Source organism: Prionailurus viverrinus, chromosome A3 (genome assembly GCF_022837055.1).
Source record: "Prionailurus viverrinus isolate Anna chromosome A3, UM_Priviv_1.0, whole genome shotgun sequence".
Classification (NCBI taxonomy): Eukaryota; Metazoa; Chordata; class Mammalia; order Carnivora; family Felidae; genus Prionailurus; species Prionailurus viverrinus.
In genome coordinates, this window is record NC_062563.1 from 12,077,518 (window position 1) to 12,096,675 (window position 19,158).

Consider the following 19,158-nt stretch of genomic DNA (forward strand, 5'->3'; position numbering starts at 1 on the left):
GGCCTGGTGTGTGGGCAGCTGACAAGTGGTAGTTTTAGGTTTTGCCTGTTTTGTATTCAATACGGATTTTAACCCTTGTAAGCATTTTGTGTCTTACCTAGTCTGTGTGTGATAATGCTTTGAAATTGGAAGTCGCAGATGAATTTATTAATGGTTTGTCTTGTGCGTAAACTTGACATGTCGATGAAAAACAGTCCTGATTGATTTAGGATGGGGCAGCTACGATGATTCTCATATATTGCTAGGAACATTGTTTCTAATTTTTTTTTAAGTTTATTCATTTTGAGAGAGTGCAAGAACAAGAGTGGGGGAGGGGCAGAGAGAGGGAGGGAGAGAGAGAGAGAGATGAAGAGAGAGAGAGGGGGAGAGAGAGAATTCCATTTAGGCTCTGTGCTGTCAGCGCAGAGCCTGATGTAAGGCTTGATGTCATGAACCGTGAGATCGTGACTTGAGCCGAAATCAAGAGTTGGATGCTCAACTGACAGAACCACCCAGGCGCCCCATTTCTAATTTTTTAATTAGAAAAGTATCTAGGTTAATGACTTTGGTGTTTTTAAACTTATAAAAGTTATGCCTTTATGTGTTGGCTCTGCTTGCCAATCTTTCATTTTGAGAGGTAGTTTTTGCGTAGGAAATGAGAAACTGTTTTGTATTTTACTTGATCCAAGGAGAGATGAGGACGAAGCGTCTTCTGAGACTGGACCATACGGACGGCATGAAGCACAAGTCTGTGATTGAGAAGTAGCTAGTCTCTTGTGCTCTGTGCATGGAAAGCGGGAATAACCTTGCCTCTGTTGCTAAGATTATGCTTTCGATAAAAACTTGAGCTGATTGTGCTAGGCTGGCACCCATCCTTTGCTTTGTCTGGAAGGGGCAACTGGAATCCTTCATTCTTTTTTTCTTTTTTAAAAAATTTTTTCTTTAATGTTTATTTATTTTTGAAGGAAAGAGACAGAGCGTGAGCAGGGGAGGAGCAGAGAGAGAGGGAGACACAGAATCTGAAACAGGCTCCAGGCTCGGAGCTGTCGGCACAGAGCCGGATGCGGGGCTCGAACTCATGGACTGTGAGATCGTGACCTGAGCCAAAGTCGGATGCCCAAGTGACTGAGCCACCCAGGCGCCCCTGGAATCCTTCATTCTTCTGTGTGTGTGTGTGTGTGTGTGTGTGTGTGTGTGTCAGAGAGAGAGAGAGAGAGAATGTATGTGGCACAGGGCAAGTGAGATGTTTTGTTTTGGTGTTGGCCTGATTTTCTTTTTTATTGTTGACTTGGCTTATCTTCATTCTGGTTTTAAGTATTGAGAAATCTTAAGATTTGTGTGGGTTAGAAGATTGGCATTTATTCAAACTTCATTTGGCAGTTAACTGTAGGTAAGAAGCTACTTTTTTGGTCTGCTTTATGTTTGAGATCATTTTTTCCCCTTAATTATTTGATTGAAGAAAATTTCAAACCTATACAAAAGCAGTGTGACTAGTATACCGGACCGCCATGAACAAAGGTAATTTTTTGATGTGACCTTTGTATTTCTGAAAACTATAAAGGTAAAAGGGCCCAAAGACTCCAAAGAACAAAAACAAACAACCAAAACCAAAACAAAACATAAGGACAGGCTGATTTTTAAAGCTTTTGGATAATTCGATTTCATTTTTGTTTAGATGTCTTGCTGATCCAGGTGCCCAAATGAGTGTTTCTTAATATGTAAAAACGGGAGATGAGCGGTACATAAATGCAGGATTATTGTGACGATAAAGGAGGGGTATCATCACATGTTTGCAAGTCTTGGTACCAGTTAGGTGTTCAACAAATCACTGTCCCCACCTCTTCCCCAGCCCCTTGATCACAGGGCTCTATTGGAGTAGAGAGGGGAAGGGAAAGTGGGGAACTTCCTGCTAGGGTTACCAATTCCCGTGAAGGGGTACGTAGTAGACCAGGGCTGAAGCAGTTGGTTGCAGCAAAGTTTCCGGAGGGTCTCATTTTTTCTGTTACCCAGCTCTTACTTGAACCCTCAGAATTTAAAGCTAGAAGGACAAGGGTCAGTACGTTTGCAAAGGATAAATCTTTTCATCCTGTGATGTTGTCTGGAAGGTTCTGCCGAGCTTGAGAAGCAGGTGCTGTGGCTGAGGACGATGAAGGCCCCTAGGGTCCCCTGGGAGCACACCATTAACTGCTAGCCTGTCTTCCACCTGTGTTCTCTTGGTTCCGTGGCCTTATTTTCTGAGACTGTATTGCTGATTTCTGTAGCTATTTATGTCAGCTTTGACCAAAGCGAAGGTACCAAGCTTACAAGGGAAAGTGGGAAAAACACCTCTTTTAGGACTTGTTTTGGCATAGGTTTTGTGGTTTGCGTTCAGTAACATTCCCCAGTATCCACAAATTAAACATCACTGCCACCAACTTAATTTTAATATTATTTTATTAATTTAATTGTTCTATAAATAAAATAGTAAAACAGTGTGCATAGATGGAAGCTACAGTTTGGGGTTGTTTTGTATGTGTGAAAAACAGACTCTTTTCATTGTGGTATCTGCATAAACGTACCAGTAGATTATTTACGTAAGTTTGTGTCACCGGAACCATTCCAGAATGAATCATACTTAATTAGGGTCTCACAAATGTTACCACCCTTGTGCTGTTGAACAACACTTTTAAACTATTAAACCCACTTGAACAATGCAGGAAGGAAATTACAATAATTTATTCATAATCTTTTCCCCCCAAATGTTTTCGCCTCTTGGTTTTCCTTCTCATCTTTATACACACAGATATTTGGAAATTTTGCACCTTAGGAGTTGTTAGTCTGAGAGAATTGATTGTAGAGAAGGGTAGCAATTCAGTAAATGCTATTTTGTGCTGGATTACCCTTTTGCAGTTTCTTTGCTGTAACATCTTTTCCTGGTTAGTTCTGTGTCTCCCTCACTCTAACTAAACGTAACGTCTCGCTATAAGATTATTTCTGGGGGTGCCTGGGTGGCTCAGTTGGTTAAGCATCGGTTAAGCGCCCGACTTTGAGATCACGACCTGAGCCGAACGCAGTCATGAGTTCAAGCCCCACATCAGGCTCTGTGCTGACAGCTCCGAGCCTGGAGCCTGCTTGGGATTCTGTTTCTGCCCCTCCCCCACTTGTGCTCTCTCTTTCTCTCTCAAAAATAAATAAGCATTAAAAAAAAAAAAAAAGATCTTTTTCTGGCAAGGAGTTCTTAAAAGGAGAGCTATAAAGAAAATATACTTGCTGTGTTTACTGATATATGGAAAACCAGATAGGAAATTGTAGCCCCTTTGGTGTCAGGTTGATTTAATCTCATTCCTAAATATTACGAATAAAAATTAAGCGGAAGAATTTTATATTTCATTAACTCATATACCAGTGTGGCTAATTTAATGTGGAAGTGTACTATTCAATCTGGCTCCTACTTTGATGGGATTCTACAAAGCAGAAAAAAAGGCTTTCTCAGAAAGCTGTTGTACGTAGTGATTATTTTTCTCCAGCCTGGTATTGTTTTCTCCAGCTTGTCAGGAGTAACTAAACTTGAAATGATTGAGAAGGCACTCCAAGGTAGGTCAGAGCAGCTTAAAACGAAGGGGGTAGGGTGGGTTGCTGCGACCACATTAAACATTCACATACTTTACTGGCGTTATTTCCTTTGTTTTTTCAAATGTAGTTTTGTGACACAGCGTGCCCTCTAAATTAGATATGTAGTTAAAGTTAATTTGTGTGGCCTTCTCTAGGCTGACCGGGCTTCCCTAGCCTGTTGGAAGATCCCTTGTGGAACCATTAGACAGAATGAAAACTCAGGATATTCCTTTGCTTCCGAGTTGTTGGAAATTTAGGTTGCAACTAAATGTGATGTTTTCTTTTTCTGTCCGCTTTTTTTCTTTTTAACGTCTATAGGTACAGAATAGGGATACCATTGATGTCATGCAATTTATTCTTCGTTAAGGTGGTTATATTAAATACAGTTAGTTCTGCTATAACATGACTTAAGCGTTCCTAAAAAACACAATGCTACACAAAACTGTTGAATAAAAGCCATAGAACTTATGGGGAAAAAATGAAGTTAGGTACACAACAATCAAAAACTGTTGGGGGCGCCTGGGTGGCTCATTCAGTTAAGCGTCTGACTTCGGCTTGGGTCATGATCTCACGGTTTGTGGGTTCGAGCCCCGCGTCGTGCTCTGTGCTGACAGCTCAGAGCCTGGGAGCCTGCTTGGGATTCTGTCTCCTTCTCTCTCTGCCCCTTCCCCGCTTGCGGTGTGTCTGTCTCTCTCTCAAAAGTAAGTAAGCATTAAAAAAAAAATTGACATTGATACTTCATGGCCATCTAATCCTTCAGTCCCCATCAGAGTGTTGCCAGTTGCCCCAATAATGTCTTTTATATCAAAATAATTAACAGTTCAGTTCATGGGGTGCCTGGGTGGCTCAGTCGATTACGTGTTCGACTTCGGCTCAGGCCATGATCTCGCGGTTTGTGAGTTCAAGCCCCACGTCGGGCTCTGTGCTGACAGCTCGGAGCCTGGAGCCTGCTTCGGATTCTGTGTCTCCTTCTCTCTCTGCCCCTCCCCTGCTCACACTCTGTCCTCTCTCTGTCACTCTCTCTCTCAAAAATAAATAAACATAAAAAATTAAAAAAAAAAATAGTTCAGCTCAGAATCACTGCTTTTACTTTCTGGCATGACAACATGTTCTAGGCACATTTGTGCCTTCCTTATCCCAGATCTGGAATCAGCTCTTTCCCCAAAGAATCCTGATTCTTTTTGGTGGAGGATGGATATGTAGAAGCGAAGATCCGGGTCCTTCGTGCCCTCGCTGCTATTGGAGTGTCCAGGCTTCTTGCCTCAGTGCATAAATCTATGGAATATATGTATGTGGACACATACCCACGTTGACATCTATATTTCTACATGCGTGTAAATGGAAAGTTGTGACTTCACATCACTACCTGCCATTGAAAGCTAACACCTCAGGGTTCATGGAGAGTTTTCTCCCTCTCCATATTTGTAGTTCCTTCCTTTGGCAGTGAGAATCCCAGCTCCCGTTTTTCTTAATGTATTTACTTAATTGATCAATTCTTTGTATGTACCTTGCTGCTTTATCCCCAGTCCCTGTTTGGACATCCTTCTTACCCCAAAGAGTTCAGTTCTCTTTGCCGGGCTTTCCTCCTCCGTCCTTATCCCACTTAAGCTCTCATGCTCTGCACCAGCCTCTCCGCCAGCGTGGGTGCCCTCTTTGCCCCACGTGGGTTCTGACACCGTGGACTAGACTGCTTGCTCCTCCCTGGGCAGACACTCCTCTCAGCCCTGCTTGGGCTGTGGCACCCCAACTCTGGCATCCCCCTCTTTCTGCTGAGTGCCCTCTTCACCCTTCCTGGTTCTGACACTGCATTCAGGACAGCCCTCGTCCCGCAGTGCTGAGGCCTCCATCCGTGGCCCGTTGTGTTCCCCCCACCCCCAGACACCTCAGCACGGACCCCTTCCTAGCTCAGACCCACCTAACGGCTTTAGGACTGAAGTGTTTTGGAAGAAAAGGATTGAATTGTTTCAGAAGGGGTCTATATAAAACTTTTTGCTAAGTAAATTCACATTTTGGGGGGAAAATTGTTCACCCGGGGCCATGTCACCTAGATTATTTTCTGTGTCTCTCGGTGCACAGGATCATTCTTGATTTCTTCCTACGGGCTGCCCGTTTTTAACTAACCAGAGGGTGAAGTCTGTAGCCCACGTAATTCTGATGAGTCTTTTTTTTTTTTCCTCCCCTCTTCAGACTTCCCCGTGATATAGATGGGGACTGTGGTGTTTGAGAAAGCCTGCTTTTGCAGAAGTGACGGTCTTGGTCCGTAGTTTGCATTTCTGTGTCTCCCCTTCTAGCTCAGTGGCCCATCCTCCCCTCTCCCACCATGACAGTGGCAGCAGGTGCTGTCCCCTTTGGCTGAGCCCTCTCTGTAGGTGTTTTGCATGTGTTACCCTATTAAAACACCCTACCTCTGTGAGATGTACGGGTTTTACAGGTGAGGAAACCAAGGCTGGGAGGGGTTAAATAATTTGTTCAAGGTCACATAACTTGTAAGAGGTTAGCGGTATAATTTGAATCCAAGCCTGCTTTTTTCCTAGAGCCTGTCCTCGTGACCGTGTGATGCTGCCTCTGTAGGATTAGGATAAATTTGAGGAGGCTGAATTTTTCAATCCCTGTTTTTGATTCCTTTTGATTTAGGAAGAGGAAGCATAAGCTCTTGAAAGTTATAGTTGGAAGAAGAAAAATAGACACCATTAGCTGCCTGGAAACAGTGCCACTTAAATGCTGGCATTCCTGGAATGGGCCCAGAGGAGTGGTGGGTGTGAACCCCCGATAAGCCTGCTTCTTCTCTGATCTGGCCACAACTCCGCGCTCTTCGTACTGAGGGGCACTTCGAAGAATGAGGATCACAGCTTTTCTAACTTCTCTTTGGAAACGAATGTGAATATTAAGGTCCTTTACAAAGACCTGATGCTTTTAAGGAAGAGCAGCTTAGAGGTTACTCAGTTTATCAGCCCATCTCAGTCTTGTTATTATTCTGTGAGTGGAGTGATGTGTCTCATCGTTAATAACAGTTGAAAGTGGGTGTCCATCATGTGGTTTTGAATTATTTTCTAGGTGCAGGGATGAATTGTTTTGTGCCTTTGTCCCCCATCGTGACAGCTCTCCCTTGTGACTGGTGTCAGGCCTTTGTGAGGTAGCTGTTTGGGGACCGGGAGCTTCCCCCAGGCTACTCCTTATGCAAAGAGTTGTTCTTTATGAAAAGCTGCAGGCCTGCCCTGGAGTCGAATTGGCACCGTAACCTCATTTGCACTGCTCTCTAACCGTGGAGCTGAGCTAATCGTATCTGAGAATAAACATACTGTCAGCCAGGCTTTTTGAAAGTGGTGAGGAAAGTAAGCTTGTTTTTTAATGACGTGTAACCATGAGAATAGTAAGGATATTTATACTCACTTCCTAGACTCCTTGAAACAGAGATGTAGAAAGCTAGCTAGCTAGCTTTCTCTCTCTCTCTCTCTCTCTCTCCTCTCCCTATGTATCTGTTTGTCGGTCTCCCAATCATCTGGCTTGCAGACCTTCAGAGACACCCAAGTTACCCACGTACTGTGTCTGCTTTGTTCAGGACGGAGGGAATTTGCCTGCACGTAGGAGATAAAAACTGTGTGGAGCTCCAGAGCCACACCTTCTGAGCTCATGTCCCAACTCTGCAATTTGCTGGAGTTGTGACTTGGGGCAAATTCCCGAACTATTCACTATTCTGTTCGCGTGTGCGTCAGCATTCTCACGGGATGGTAATAGTTCCTACCTCATAGTGAAGTCCTTAGCAAGGTTCCTGCCAGTGGTGTACCCAGTGAATGTTGGCGACAACTGTGATTGGTAGTCTGCATTTTGGGAGATTCTGATCTTAGATGTGTTTTTCGGACCAGGCTACATATACGGAACATAACAGGATGGAAGAATTACAACATAAAAGAGTGAGAGAGGATATTCAAGATTACTGGAATGACCTCTGTATATTACAGGTGGGGAAATGGAATTTTAGAGATGGTGAAGGATTTATGCAGTCTCCCAGGCAATACCAAGACTAGAACTCATTTCTTGTCCAGTTATTAAGCCAAGGATTTTCATAAAGGTGGCATTGGATGATGATGATATGACAATAGCAGGATTTTTTTTTTTTTTTTTTTTGGTGGGGGCGAGGCTGAGAGAGGCTTGTGTATAAATAGAAAAAGCACACTCAACACACCTATTGTTTTTATAGTGCAGACTACAGTGAATAAGTTAAAAAAAAACAACAAAACTTGGCAGATGGGAATACACCGAAGATAGTGAGAAAGCATGATTGTAGGGGCATAGGTTTAAAACAGTTCAAGTACCATGTGCCGTCCTTACGGACATGGGGTATGTGGGATGTCAGGGTGTTTTGCTGTTACGAAAACCAGTTATGTGCATCTTTGGGGGGAGCAGCAGAGATAAAACAGGTACAAAGGGCATCGAAGCTCCATAATCAGAATAGGATGGGGATCGTTACAGGTTAGTTACTGCTAGGGTTTTGGGGTTTTTCCCCAGTAGTTTTTATTTACTTTGGATTTTAAAAGTAATGCACTGAAAGTATAAAATTTGGAAAATACAGCCAAGCATAAAGAAAAGAAAGCACAAAATCTCATAACCCAAAGTTAATTTACTATTCACATTTTGGGGCTTGTCTTATCTCTCTTTTTTTTTTTTTTTTTTTTTTTTGGTATGTGTGTAATTGTTCAGAAACATAATTGAGCTCATATTGTATGTATGATTTTATATATTAACTTAAAATGTTAAAGTATAATCTGGAGGCAGAGTGTCAGGTTTTCAGTCCCGTATGAAAAATGTGGACTTTGTCATATGCCATAGAAGGACATTTTTGGTATGTTTTTATATAGTAGTAATGTCTGAAGCTACACCTTGGTTTTATCAGAATGGCTCATATTTCCTCATCTGTAAATAGTCTCAGAAGTTGAAATAATAAATTAATCCTCAAAGAAGTTTTGCCTGACTCAGCAAGCCCTGTTTTGATCAGTTATAGCTCTTACCTGCCGTTAAATAATATTCTAGGATCTGCACAAGCAGTCTGCAAATGTATGTTAAATTAACTGGTTGCTGGATAAGGCCAGGTAACTATAGTTCACAGCAGAGAGAACAATCCATTCTTGCCAAGCAAGATTTGTTTTGGTCATATGCAGAGAGGAAATCCAAGTATTCAAGGAATGTAAATTATGGATAAAATTGAAACCCGTGGCTGAGGATTCTTCCCTAGACTATTTTGTGCTTCCATGAATTAATAAAAATAGAATTTCAGCAAACAAGAATAGTTGTTAAATAAAGGCTACATATGTTGGCATACCAATCAGTGTGCCTTCTTGGGAGCTAAATATTATTACATTGAAAGATACTGGCAGCAATTTGGCTGTTAGATTAATATCACTTAACATGGAATTTAAAGGTATTTATTTTATTTTATTTAAAAAAATTTTTTTTTTCAACGTTTTTTAATTTATTTTTGGGACAGAGAGAGACAGAGCATGAACGGGGGAGGGTCAGAGAGAGAGGGAGACACAGAATCAGAAACAGGCTCCAGGCTCCGAGCCATCAGCCCAGAGCCTGACGCGGGGCTCGAACTCACGGACCGCGAGATCGTGACCTGGCTGAAGTCGGACGTTTAACCGACTGCGCCACCCAGGCGCCCCTAAAGGTATTTAAATGTAAAGGAATTACAGGAATTTAGAGAGGTTACTTTTTCCTAACTTTACATATATAAGCATATAAATTTACTTCAGGAATGTGCTTTCATCTAATATTTTATCATTAAAATGGCGTTTTTAAACATTGCTTTTCTAAGATTGATTCCTCACCCCATAGACTTGAAGATTGTTCAAAATACATTTCTGAAAAAGGATGGGTTAGAAATAACACTTGTTCCAGAAGGGGGAAATGGACATTGGGATTGACCAGAAAGGAACTAGGAAACTTTGAGAGATGATGGTATGTTTCCTATCTTGATGGGGATTTGGATTACACAGGTGTGCATTCATAAAAACTCAGCAAATTGACACTCATTTCATGAAACTTTATATCCAAAGGGGAAAAATTATGCAAATATTGAACTCTTACTAATGACACACTCAAGTATTTAGAGAGCAGTTTGCTGATCTCTGCGATTTACTGGGAAATACATGGAAAAAATAAGATGAATTGATGGATGGCTAGATGGATATATTTGGTAAGACAGGTAATAGAATCAGGATGATGAGAAATGGGTTTACATATAAAATTCTTTCAATTTTGCTGTATGTTTGAAATTTTTCATAATAAAATGTTGGTTTTAAAGATGTGTAAGATTCTGGTCACCATGGGGCAGAAATGGAGCCGTTTGAATCTGACCACTGCCTTGATGTTTTTCACTTTGAGATTGATAGCGAAGTAAGAATCGTTGAATTCTTCATCTTTACTATGTTAGGGGTCTCTCAGTGTCTTTCTTCGTTGAGTACAAAGATTACTGTTTTGGTTATTTTACTGTTCTAGAAATGACCCAAGTAATATAAGCCCTGTATAATCATCACAGTTAGCATCTGTGTTCATTTCTACATACCACATCCAACGGATACGTGTGTTTTGCCAAGATGCTTTCTAAGGCTAACGCTCAGTACAAATCTGTATGTTTCTCTTCTCTCCTATTCTCCAGACTTTAGTTTGGATATTTTTTATGCCCTGACTTCTAGTTCACTAATTTTCCTGTTTCGCTGCATCGAATCCAATGTTAAACCCATCTATTAACTTCTTAATTTCAGTTGCTCTATTTCTTAGTTCTAGAATGTTTACTTGATACTTTTTTTTATAGATTCCAATTTTATGATGAAATTCTCCATTTTCTTCACATCTTTATTCTCTATTTTTTCTGTTTTCTTGAATGTAGTTTTTGTTTTTTTTTTTTAAGTTTATTTATTTTGAGAGAGAGCATGCACACATACGCGTGTGTGCAGGAGGGACAGAGAAAGGGGGGAGAGAGAATCCCAAGCAGGATCCATGCTGTCAGCACCGAGCTGGACATGGGGCTTGATCACACGAACCTGTGAGATCGTGACCTGAGCCGAAACCCAAGAGTCAGACACTTGACTGACTGAGCCACGAGGCACCCCAGATGTAGTTATTGTTAAAGCCCAAGAGTAATTAACTCCAATATTTGTATCGCCTGTGGATCTTTTCCTGTTGTCTGGTTCTTCTTCTGTTATTCAGTCATTTGATCCTGTCTTTTGGCATGCTTGGTAATTTTGATTGAAAACTGGATGTTGTATATAAAAAATTACAGTGGTCCTGTGTGGTTTCATCATCCTCTAGAGTGGGCTCACTCCATTTGCCAGGCAAATAGTGTGGGGTCTGATCCCATCTCTCCTCTGAGGGAGTGAGCCATCAAAGGCAGGGTGTGGCTTTGGGAAGGCTCAATTTACCTCTGGTTTGCCTATACTCTCAGGGAGTAGCCCTGCAGGCACTTCTGGTGCTTTGGGCTGGATAATCAATCCTTTGCTGTTGGGGGTTTTCCTGCCCCCCCCCCCCCGCAGATCGTCTAGCAGCGTCCCTGGCTTTTTACCCACTGGTCCCTGAGCTGTGACCACCGAAAATGTCTCCAAGTACTGCAACATGTCCCCTGGGGATCAGAATCACCCCTGGTTGAAAAGCACTGACCTAAGAGGAGGGAGTCGTTTTCCTAATTGTGTATAGTGCCAGAGAAGTGAACTCTGAGTTACTCAGGTCACTGTCTTTCATCATCGGACGGCTTTCCAGCCTCGCTCTTGCCTGGTCATTTGATGGTAGATCCTGGGCTCTTCAAATGGCACTAAGAGTACGTGGGTTTGTTCACCACTCGCTTCCCTGCTGTGAATGGAGAGTTTAGGTCACTGGTGCACCTGTCCTAGAGTTGAGAGGACAGATTCTCGATTTCTAGGTGGTGGGGACCGTCCCAGCCTATGTGTGGCATCTCCTCGGGCTTCTGCAGAGCAGAAGGTTGCAGTCTCTTCTCACGGTGATCTGACGTAGCCGACAGGAGCAAATTAACACCGAGAAATCTGCCCAGAGAATATAAATAACCGTTTGGAGTTCAAGGTAGGAAGGACATAAAGGGATCCAAATTAGGGCTCCAACGAAGGGTTACAAGAGAAAAAGCCTGCTTAAGAAGAGAAACGACTTGGAGTGGACGTTTCTGAATGGTATGACACTACCAAAAGCGACTTGAACTGCTGGCTACTCTTTCTGTTACGCTGCAGACATTTTCCTGTTTTCCAAATCACTCTGCTTTAATGCCGAGGCTCGAATTAATAATGCACGGCTATTTGTGGTGCTCCCTTCCCATGGTGCTTTTTAGGTGCTGAGTCAGAGAGGGTTCACCCCAGCGTCGGTGAAGAGGAGAAAAAGCCCTCTGCAGTGCTCAAACGCTGCCATTTTCCTTGCCCCTACATCTTGTAGCAAGCATTTCACACGAATTGCTTTAACGCTTCAGTTCAGAGGATGCTTTCTTCTTACTCTTAAAGAACAAGGCTTTAAAAACTATCCAGAGAGGTCTATGACAGGAAGCTTTAGAGAGCTCTTCAAAGTGAGTCTAAAAAAAGAAGAAAAAAAGTTGGTCTGAATGTTAGCGCGAATTGTATTCGATTTCTGGGACAATAGCTGCTATTTTCCCACTTTTCTAGCTACTGTCTTGATACGTCTCTCCCGAGTCTGTAATTTCTATTTTGTAAAATGTAAAATGATATTTTCACATTACCTTTATGATAGGCATCTGCTAGGAGTCAAACAAATATGAAGGAAAGGACCTGGTAATTAATTGTTCAGTGAACGCTTGGATCCAGGCTCAGATCCAACATTTTTCTCCCCTACCTTTGCCAGCCCGCAGCACTCTGGATGGTCTGACCTTTGGGAGCCCAGTCACTGTTATCCCTGCCGCTTTCAAATACAGGCCTGTCTGGGCCATAGAGTTTTTCCTTTTCTGGTTGGTTAGGAAATACTGTGTTGTGATGGGCCCCGCGGGGCGTATGAGGAGCTTTTGAAGCCACTGGGTTTGTGGCGTTAGCTGAGATACCCACCCCTCCATACCTGCGAAGCTCCTGTGGGAGTTGGTAGCCTGGGTAAGGTGTTGCTAGATCTGTGATGAGCATCGTAGCCTCTTACTCACATCTGCCTTGAAACACATCTTATGACACATCTAAACATACTTGTTAAATCAGTCCGCTGATGTGGTCTGGTGTATTTATTTAAAGTGCTTAAATCAGAATTTTCCCAGAGTGTCAGTCTTCATTGCTGTCATGGGTTTTAAAAGTAGCATAGAGATGATTTCTGTCTCTATGATCAGAATAACAATGTGGATAGAAGTAATCATTGAGAACGTGTTGTAATGTAATCCTCTATTTCTGCAAATCTAAAGTTAACTCTAAAGTAGAAGGCATATGAAAAGAATAATAACTGTGACTTCCTGAAGGTCTACTCTATTCTAATCACTAACTTAGGGGTCTGACATCTGTTATTTCTAACCTCACGAGACTGTAAGAAGTTCAGGACCACGGGGTCCTGACTCAGACCTTCCTCTGAGCTGAGGGAAAGACTAATCACACCCCATTTAGCTTCCTGTCTCTCCTGGGGTGTAATTGTTTGAACAGGTGGCTCTTGAGCGTGGCGCTCAGGCCTGTACATATGCCTCGATTTCTGTTGTGGCACCGATAACAGTGCATGGCACATACTGATGGTTACACTTCTGTTCTTCCTACGTGGCCTCCGTCAGTTCAGGGACTGGCTTGTTCTTTCTTTTCTTTCTTTTTTTTTTTTCCTTCTTGATTTTTAAAAAGCTTTTACCTTTAAATTCCAGTTAGGTAACAGGCAGCATAATACTAGTTTCAGGTGTGTAATTTAGCGATTTCTTTCCTTTCAGTCCATCTTGAACTAACACGAGTGTTAATCATATCCAAGGCCCTGTCTTGGCGCTTTGTATGTCTTCCTAGCCCAGTGAGATAGGTGTTATTATTCGCTTTGTTTTTTAGGTGAGGAAATTGAGGGACAGAGACTCTAAGTAACTTGACCACCAGGTTTACACAGTTAATATGTGACGCAGCTTGCACTCGAGCCCACATAGTTTATTTGGGAGGCTAGTTCTTACCCACTGAGCCGTGCTCCTGTTTTACTGCCGTTGGATCCTCCATTGCCTCATCGTAGACACGTCCATGTTGAAGGATGGTTACTGTGGTGTCCGATGCGGGGTGACCCGGTCGGGGGGGGGGAAGCCAGTGGTGATGGCAGTGTTTCACCTGAGGCCGAACAAAGGCGAGAGGAGTTTATTGAACACACTGCAAGGAAGCCACGGGCAGTACCGCTCAGCAAAGACTGTAAGGAGGCAGTGGCCGGGGGCTGTATTTCAAGCGGGAAGGGGAGCAGGTATGAGGGCATACGGAATTTCCCCTTTTGGGAGCTGTGCCTGGATGTGTCCACTGGTCAGTGAGGGCCTATGGGTGTTTTGGGGTGGCTCACCTGATCGACCAGTTTGTATTCAGTCAGGAGTCAACCGTGGGCCCTTTTGCCCCGATCAAGTTTCCATTGCTCAAGCCTGTTGCCTAAAAGCGGCCTCTACACTTACGTTAAGAAATTACTATGAAAGTAACTCCTTGGGGCGCCTGGGTATCTCAGTCGGTTGAGTGTCCGACTTCGGCTCAGGTCATGATCTCACAGTTTGTGGGTTCAAGCCCTGCGTCAGGTGCTTGCTCAGAGCCTGGAGCCTGCTTCGGATTCTATGTCTCCTCTCTCTCTGCCCCCCCCCCCCCCGCCCCGCCCGCTCATGCTTTGTCTCACTCTGTTTCTCAAAAGTAAATAAATGTAAAACAAAAAAAAAAATTAAAAAAAAAACAAAAGTAACTCCTTGGAGGGTAGAAGCCATGAAATTCTGATTTTATAAAGTATTTTCCTTTTTCAGTCTAGATCAGAGGGCATAAATGGGGGATTAGGGCCAACTAAAAAGATTGTATTCTGTTAAAAGGAGACAGCCACTGGGCTCCTCAGCACCTGATGATTGATTGCATCAGGGAGGCAAGGTGGGAATTACATGCTTGTTTTTGCCAGATCTTCCAATATTTCAAGAGACTCTAGAAATCTGGCTTTCTAGATAAATAATAATAACAGCGAACATTGAAATAAATGTAGTCCTTATTATGTTCTAGGCTTTCTTCTTAGTGTTTTACAAATATTACCTCATTTTATCCTAAATGAGGTACAAATATTGTTACCCCTATTTTTATGGGTAAAGAAACTGAGGCACGGAATGGTTAAGTAATTTGCCCAGGGTCCTTTGGCCAACTAGGATTTAACCACAGGTAGTTTACATATAAAGTTGATACTGTTATGTATGTTATGTTATGTTATGTTATGTTATGTTATGTTATGTTATGTTAGAGTGAGCGAGTAGGGGAGAGGGGCAGAGGGAGAGAGAGAGAGAATCCCAAACAGGATTCTTGTGGAGCTTGATCCCACCACGACCCTGGGACCATGCCCTGAGCTGAAATCAAAAGTTGGGACACTCAACCCACTGAGCCATCCAGGTGCCCCCAAAGTTAATACTTTGAACCACCAAACTATTTATCTGGCAGCTAAGTCACAGTTTAAAGATGAAAGGAAACCGGAAGACACCTAATAGGCTGAACAGAACACCTTTGTGTGCGGCTACTATGTAGCTTCTCATCTGAACATTAACTATTTGTGAGATCAAAACAGTTTATTTGTAACATAACTGCTTCATTAATCATTGCTAGCTGGGAATTTTTATCTGCTGTATACAAGCTTCTTTCAGTCTTCTGTATTATTTCTATCTTTATTTTTCTCTTACAAAAGCATATGAAGGTATAGAAAATTAAAACATTACAGAGATGCATAATCTTGGAAAATCAAAAGCCCTTCACAATCCCACCTACTCCTCCAAGTAAGTGCCGTTAAGCAGCCTGGTGCACATTCTTCTAAGCTTTTCTCTGAACATAAGCTAACGTATTACTAGTTTTTGAGTTCATTTCAGGTGTACTATTCTTGCTGTAAATATCAACATGGTATTTATTAAGCTATCTGTCCATAAGGCCAATTTCTTAACAGATTTCATTGATGTTGTTGATTGTGGGGCAAAGAATTTACTGCCATTTTCCGTCTTTCACTTTTTTTGCATGATCCATTTTTCTTCTTTTAAATATTGCTCATAAAAACTAGAGTTGTCAGTTTTCTCAGCACCGGGTTGGTTTGCGTAATTTGCTAACACCCCTCGTCTTTAACCTCCTTCATCCAAACAGGATTTCCCACCGCCCCCTAGTTCTGGTCATTTCGGCTCAGAAGGTGAAAGGCAACGCAGTGTTAACAGGACATCGGAATAGAAGGATAGGATATGTATCAATGAAGGTGTGGACTTTGAAGATTAAAAATACAGCTCAGTAGGAAATGAGTAAATTGGAGAGCTAGAGCTTGAAACAGGTTTCAGATTATGAGCACATATGGTATTTATTACTTAATTGCAACTCTAGACTGGTGTTTGTTTGTTTTTTTTTTTTTTTTTGAGAAGTTTATCTTTAACTTTAGAGGTATTTGTCTATATTTGGAATGTAGCATAAGCCAAAATCGTGTCTTCAGATTTCTTTTTAAGTACGAATCCTAATTTTTCCCCTCTTCTGTTAATCATTTGACCCCTCCCCCCCATTAGATAGAAATCGTGAATTTTTGCCTTAGGCTTGCTAACTATACCACACGCTCTTTCAACTGTAAGTGTTTATTTATTTTTTGGGTTGCTACTGTATGTTAGGCACTGGGATAAGCGAATAGAAATCACAAAAGCCCCTGGCCTCGTGGAGCTAATATTCTAGCGTGTAGGGGTCAAGTCAGGCAAAAAAGAAAATTATGTATCATATTTAGTGATTAGCGCTGTGGAGAAGGATAAGCAGAAAAGGGAAAGTGCAGATAGGTGTTTTTTGTGGGGCAAGGGTTGCAAATTTTTTTTTTTAAGTTTATTTATTTTGGGAGAGGGACAGAGCGAGCACTTGCGCATGAGCAGGGGAGGGGCAGAGAGAGAGGGGGACAAGAGAGAGGCCCAAGCGGTTCTGCACTGTCCGCGAGCAGCCCAACACGGGGCTCGACCTCTCGAACCGAGAGATCATGACCTGAGCCAAAATCGAGTCAGAGGCTCAAAACTGAGGTGCCACCCAGGTTCCCCGAGGGTTGCAATTTTAAACATTGTGTGGCCTGGGAGGGTCTCCCTGAGGTGACGACTGAATACTTTTAGAAGTGAAAAGTTGCGCCTGGAGGGTGGGTGGTTGTGGGGGGCGGGGAGCCCCTTGGGCAGTGGCCTTGAGGTGGGCCCTTGCACACGGTGTCTGGGAGCAGCAACATGGCCATTGTGGCCAGAGTGAGTTGGAGGGGAAACGGAGCTGCCCTCAGAGGGGAGGCAGAGGCACACATTTGTGGAGCCGGGCTGGGCAGACTCGACTGTTCCAGGCTGTGCAGTCCGTGCTGGCGGCTACTTTACCTTGTAGCTTGGTGGCGGACGCAGCCCTGGACAACGCAGAACGCACGGGCGTGGCGGTGTTCCGATAATAGCATGTTACAAAAACAGGTGGGGGGCAGGATTTGGGCCCCCAAGTTTGCCGACTCTTGATTTAGGAGGCCGGCTGTGGCCCAGAGTTGGACTTTACTCCCAGAGAAAATGAGGATTCATTGGAGGTTTTCGAATGGAGAGGGTTGAGATCAGTTGACTTGTGTCTTAAAGGATGCCGCGGGGCGCCTGGTTGAGAATGGCTGTTAGGGGTGAGGTGACGGTGCGGTTACCCTTAAACCAGGACAGGAAGGCGGGAGTAGGCAGAGCAGGTGGTAGGTGAGGACGGTGAGTTGGTTTTGGACAAGCTTGGGAAGACTGCTAGGCATCCAGGTGGGGCTGTCAAGGGTGCAGTTGGCCTACAAGACCGGTCGGTGCCCAGGAGAGGTCACGGCTGATCTCAGTCTGGGAGCCTTCAGTGTGCGAATGGCATCCAGGGTCATTTGACGGGATGGAGAAAGTAGGAGCCACTGTAGCTCTGTCTGGACTGCGTCACTACACTTGGAGTGGTGGTTCTTTTCATCCTGAAATGGATTTTAAGGATAGAACCTCCGTGTCCCTTGGGGTAGACATACTATCTGCCACCTCTAATCTCACTAACTCTAGTTCTCACATAGAGCTTTTTTAGAAATTGTCATGAAATATACACAGCGTACAATTCACCGTTGTACACATGGTAAGCGCAGAGTCAAGTGGCATTAAATTCACTGAGAATGTCGTGCAGCCGTCACCATTGTCCGTTCCCGGAACTTTTTTCTCATCCCGAACAAAAACTCTGCACCTGTTCAACAGTTCCCTGCTCCTCCTTTCTTCTGGCCCTTGGTAATCCCATTTCTTCTTTCTGTCTCAACGAATTTGCCTGTTCTAGGTCCCTCATATGAGTGGAATCCTACAATATTTGCATTTATATCTGGCTTATTTCACTTAGGTTAAAAGGTCCTCAAGGTTCATCTATGTTGTAGCCTATCAGGGCCTTCATTCTTTTTTTTTAACTCTTTTGAATAATTAACATAAACTTTTTGTTTGAGTCCTATTTCGAAAAGGGGTTTGAGAGGTCTCAATGACTCAGCCTTGTGTTCCAGAGCACTCCGGGTCTGTGGGTCTGGAAAGCTGTGAGAACTTGAAGAAGTGCCCCATCGGCCCATGCAACCTCATTCTTATTGGTGCAGCTAGTAAGATAGTGACAGTGATATCAAGTAGCTGGATGATTTATCCTCTAACTTGACTTGATGAATTTTTTGATATTATGTGGCATTTTTATTTTTACTTCATTTTTATTTTAAAAGTTGTTTTGTGTTTATTTATTTTTGAGAGACAGAGAGAGACAGAGCATGAGCAGAGGAGGGGCAGACAGAGAAGGAGACACAGAATCCGAAGCAGGCTCCAGGCTCTGAGTTGTCAGCACAGAGCCCGACGCAGGGCTTGAACTCACAGATTGCGAGATCATGACCTGAGCTGAAGTCAGATGCTTAACCGACTGAGCCACTCAGGTGCCCCTTATGTGTCATTTTTAATCAAAGGATAAGCTTGTCTCATTTGAAATAGAAAACCTCAAAAAGTGACAGCTTAAAGATAGCAATCATGGCAGAATAGATCCTTCTGGAACTGGGATGAGAAGTATTTTGGAGAGCATAACTTTACAACTTGCTCATTTAACAAATTGCTAAGATTGGGGGCAAGTCCTGTAATGTTTGCCATATCCTAAATAACCTCTTGGCTCTGTGCTAGATAACAGCGGTATTCATGGCAGGGAGTGCATTGAGGGAGAACCTGGCCCTCCTTTGGGGTTCAGGAGTTAAGTCCACTGAAAGCTCAGTTGACGTGTTGAACAAGGCGTTGTTTGTTTGACCAACATTCAGTCTCCTAGACAAGGCTCGGTAATGTTCTTCCCTGTGGTGGCAAAGAATGATGGGGGGGGGGGGTGGGGAGTGAAAATTAATTTCTAGCTTCACTTGCAGCCTGGCAATTGCAAAAAAAAAAAAAAAAATCTTTGTGTAAAAAAAAAAAAAAATGAGAAGAAAATTAGA

The 19,158-nt window shown here is 43.1% G+C and overlaps 1 protein-coding gene across 2 annotated transcripts in view; it reads left to right on the plus strand.

Annotated features, from left to right (window-relative positions):
* Positions 1-19,158, plus strand: part of B4GALT5 (beta-1,4-galactosyltransferase 5) — a 73,094-nt gene that overhangs the window by 14,108 nt on the left and 39,828 nt on the right. The gene's annotated exons all lie outside the window — the stretch shown is intronic.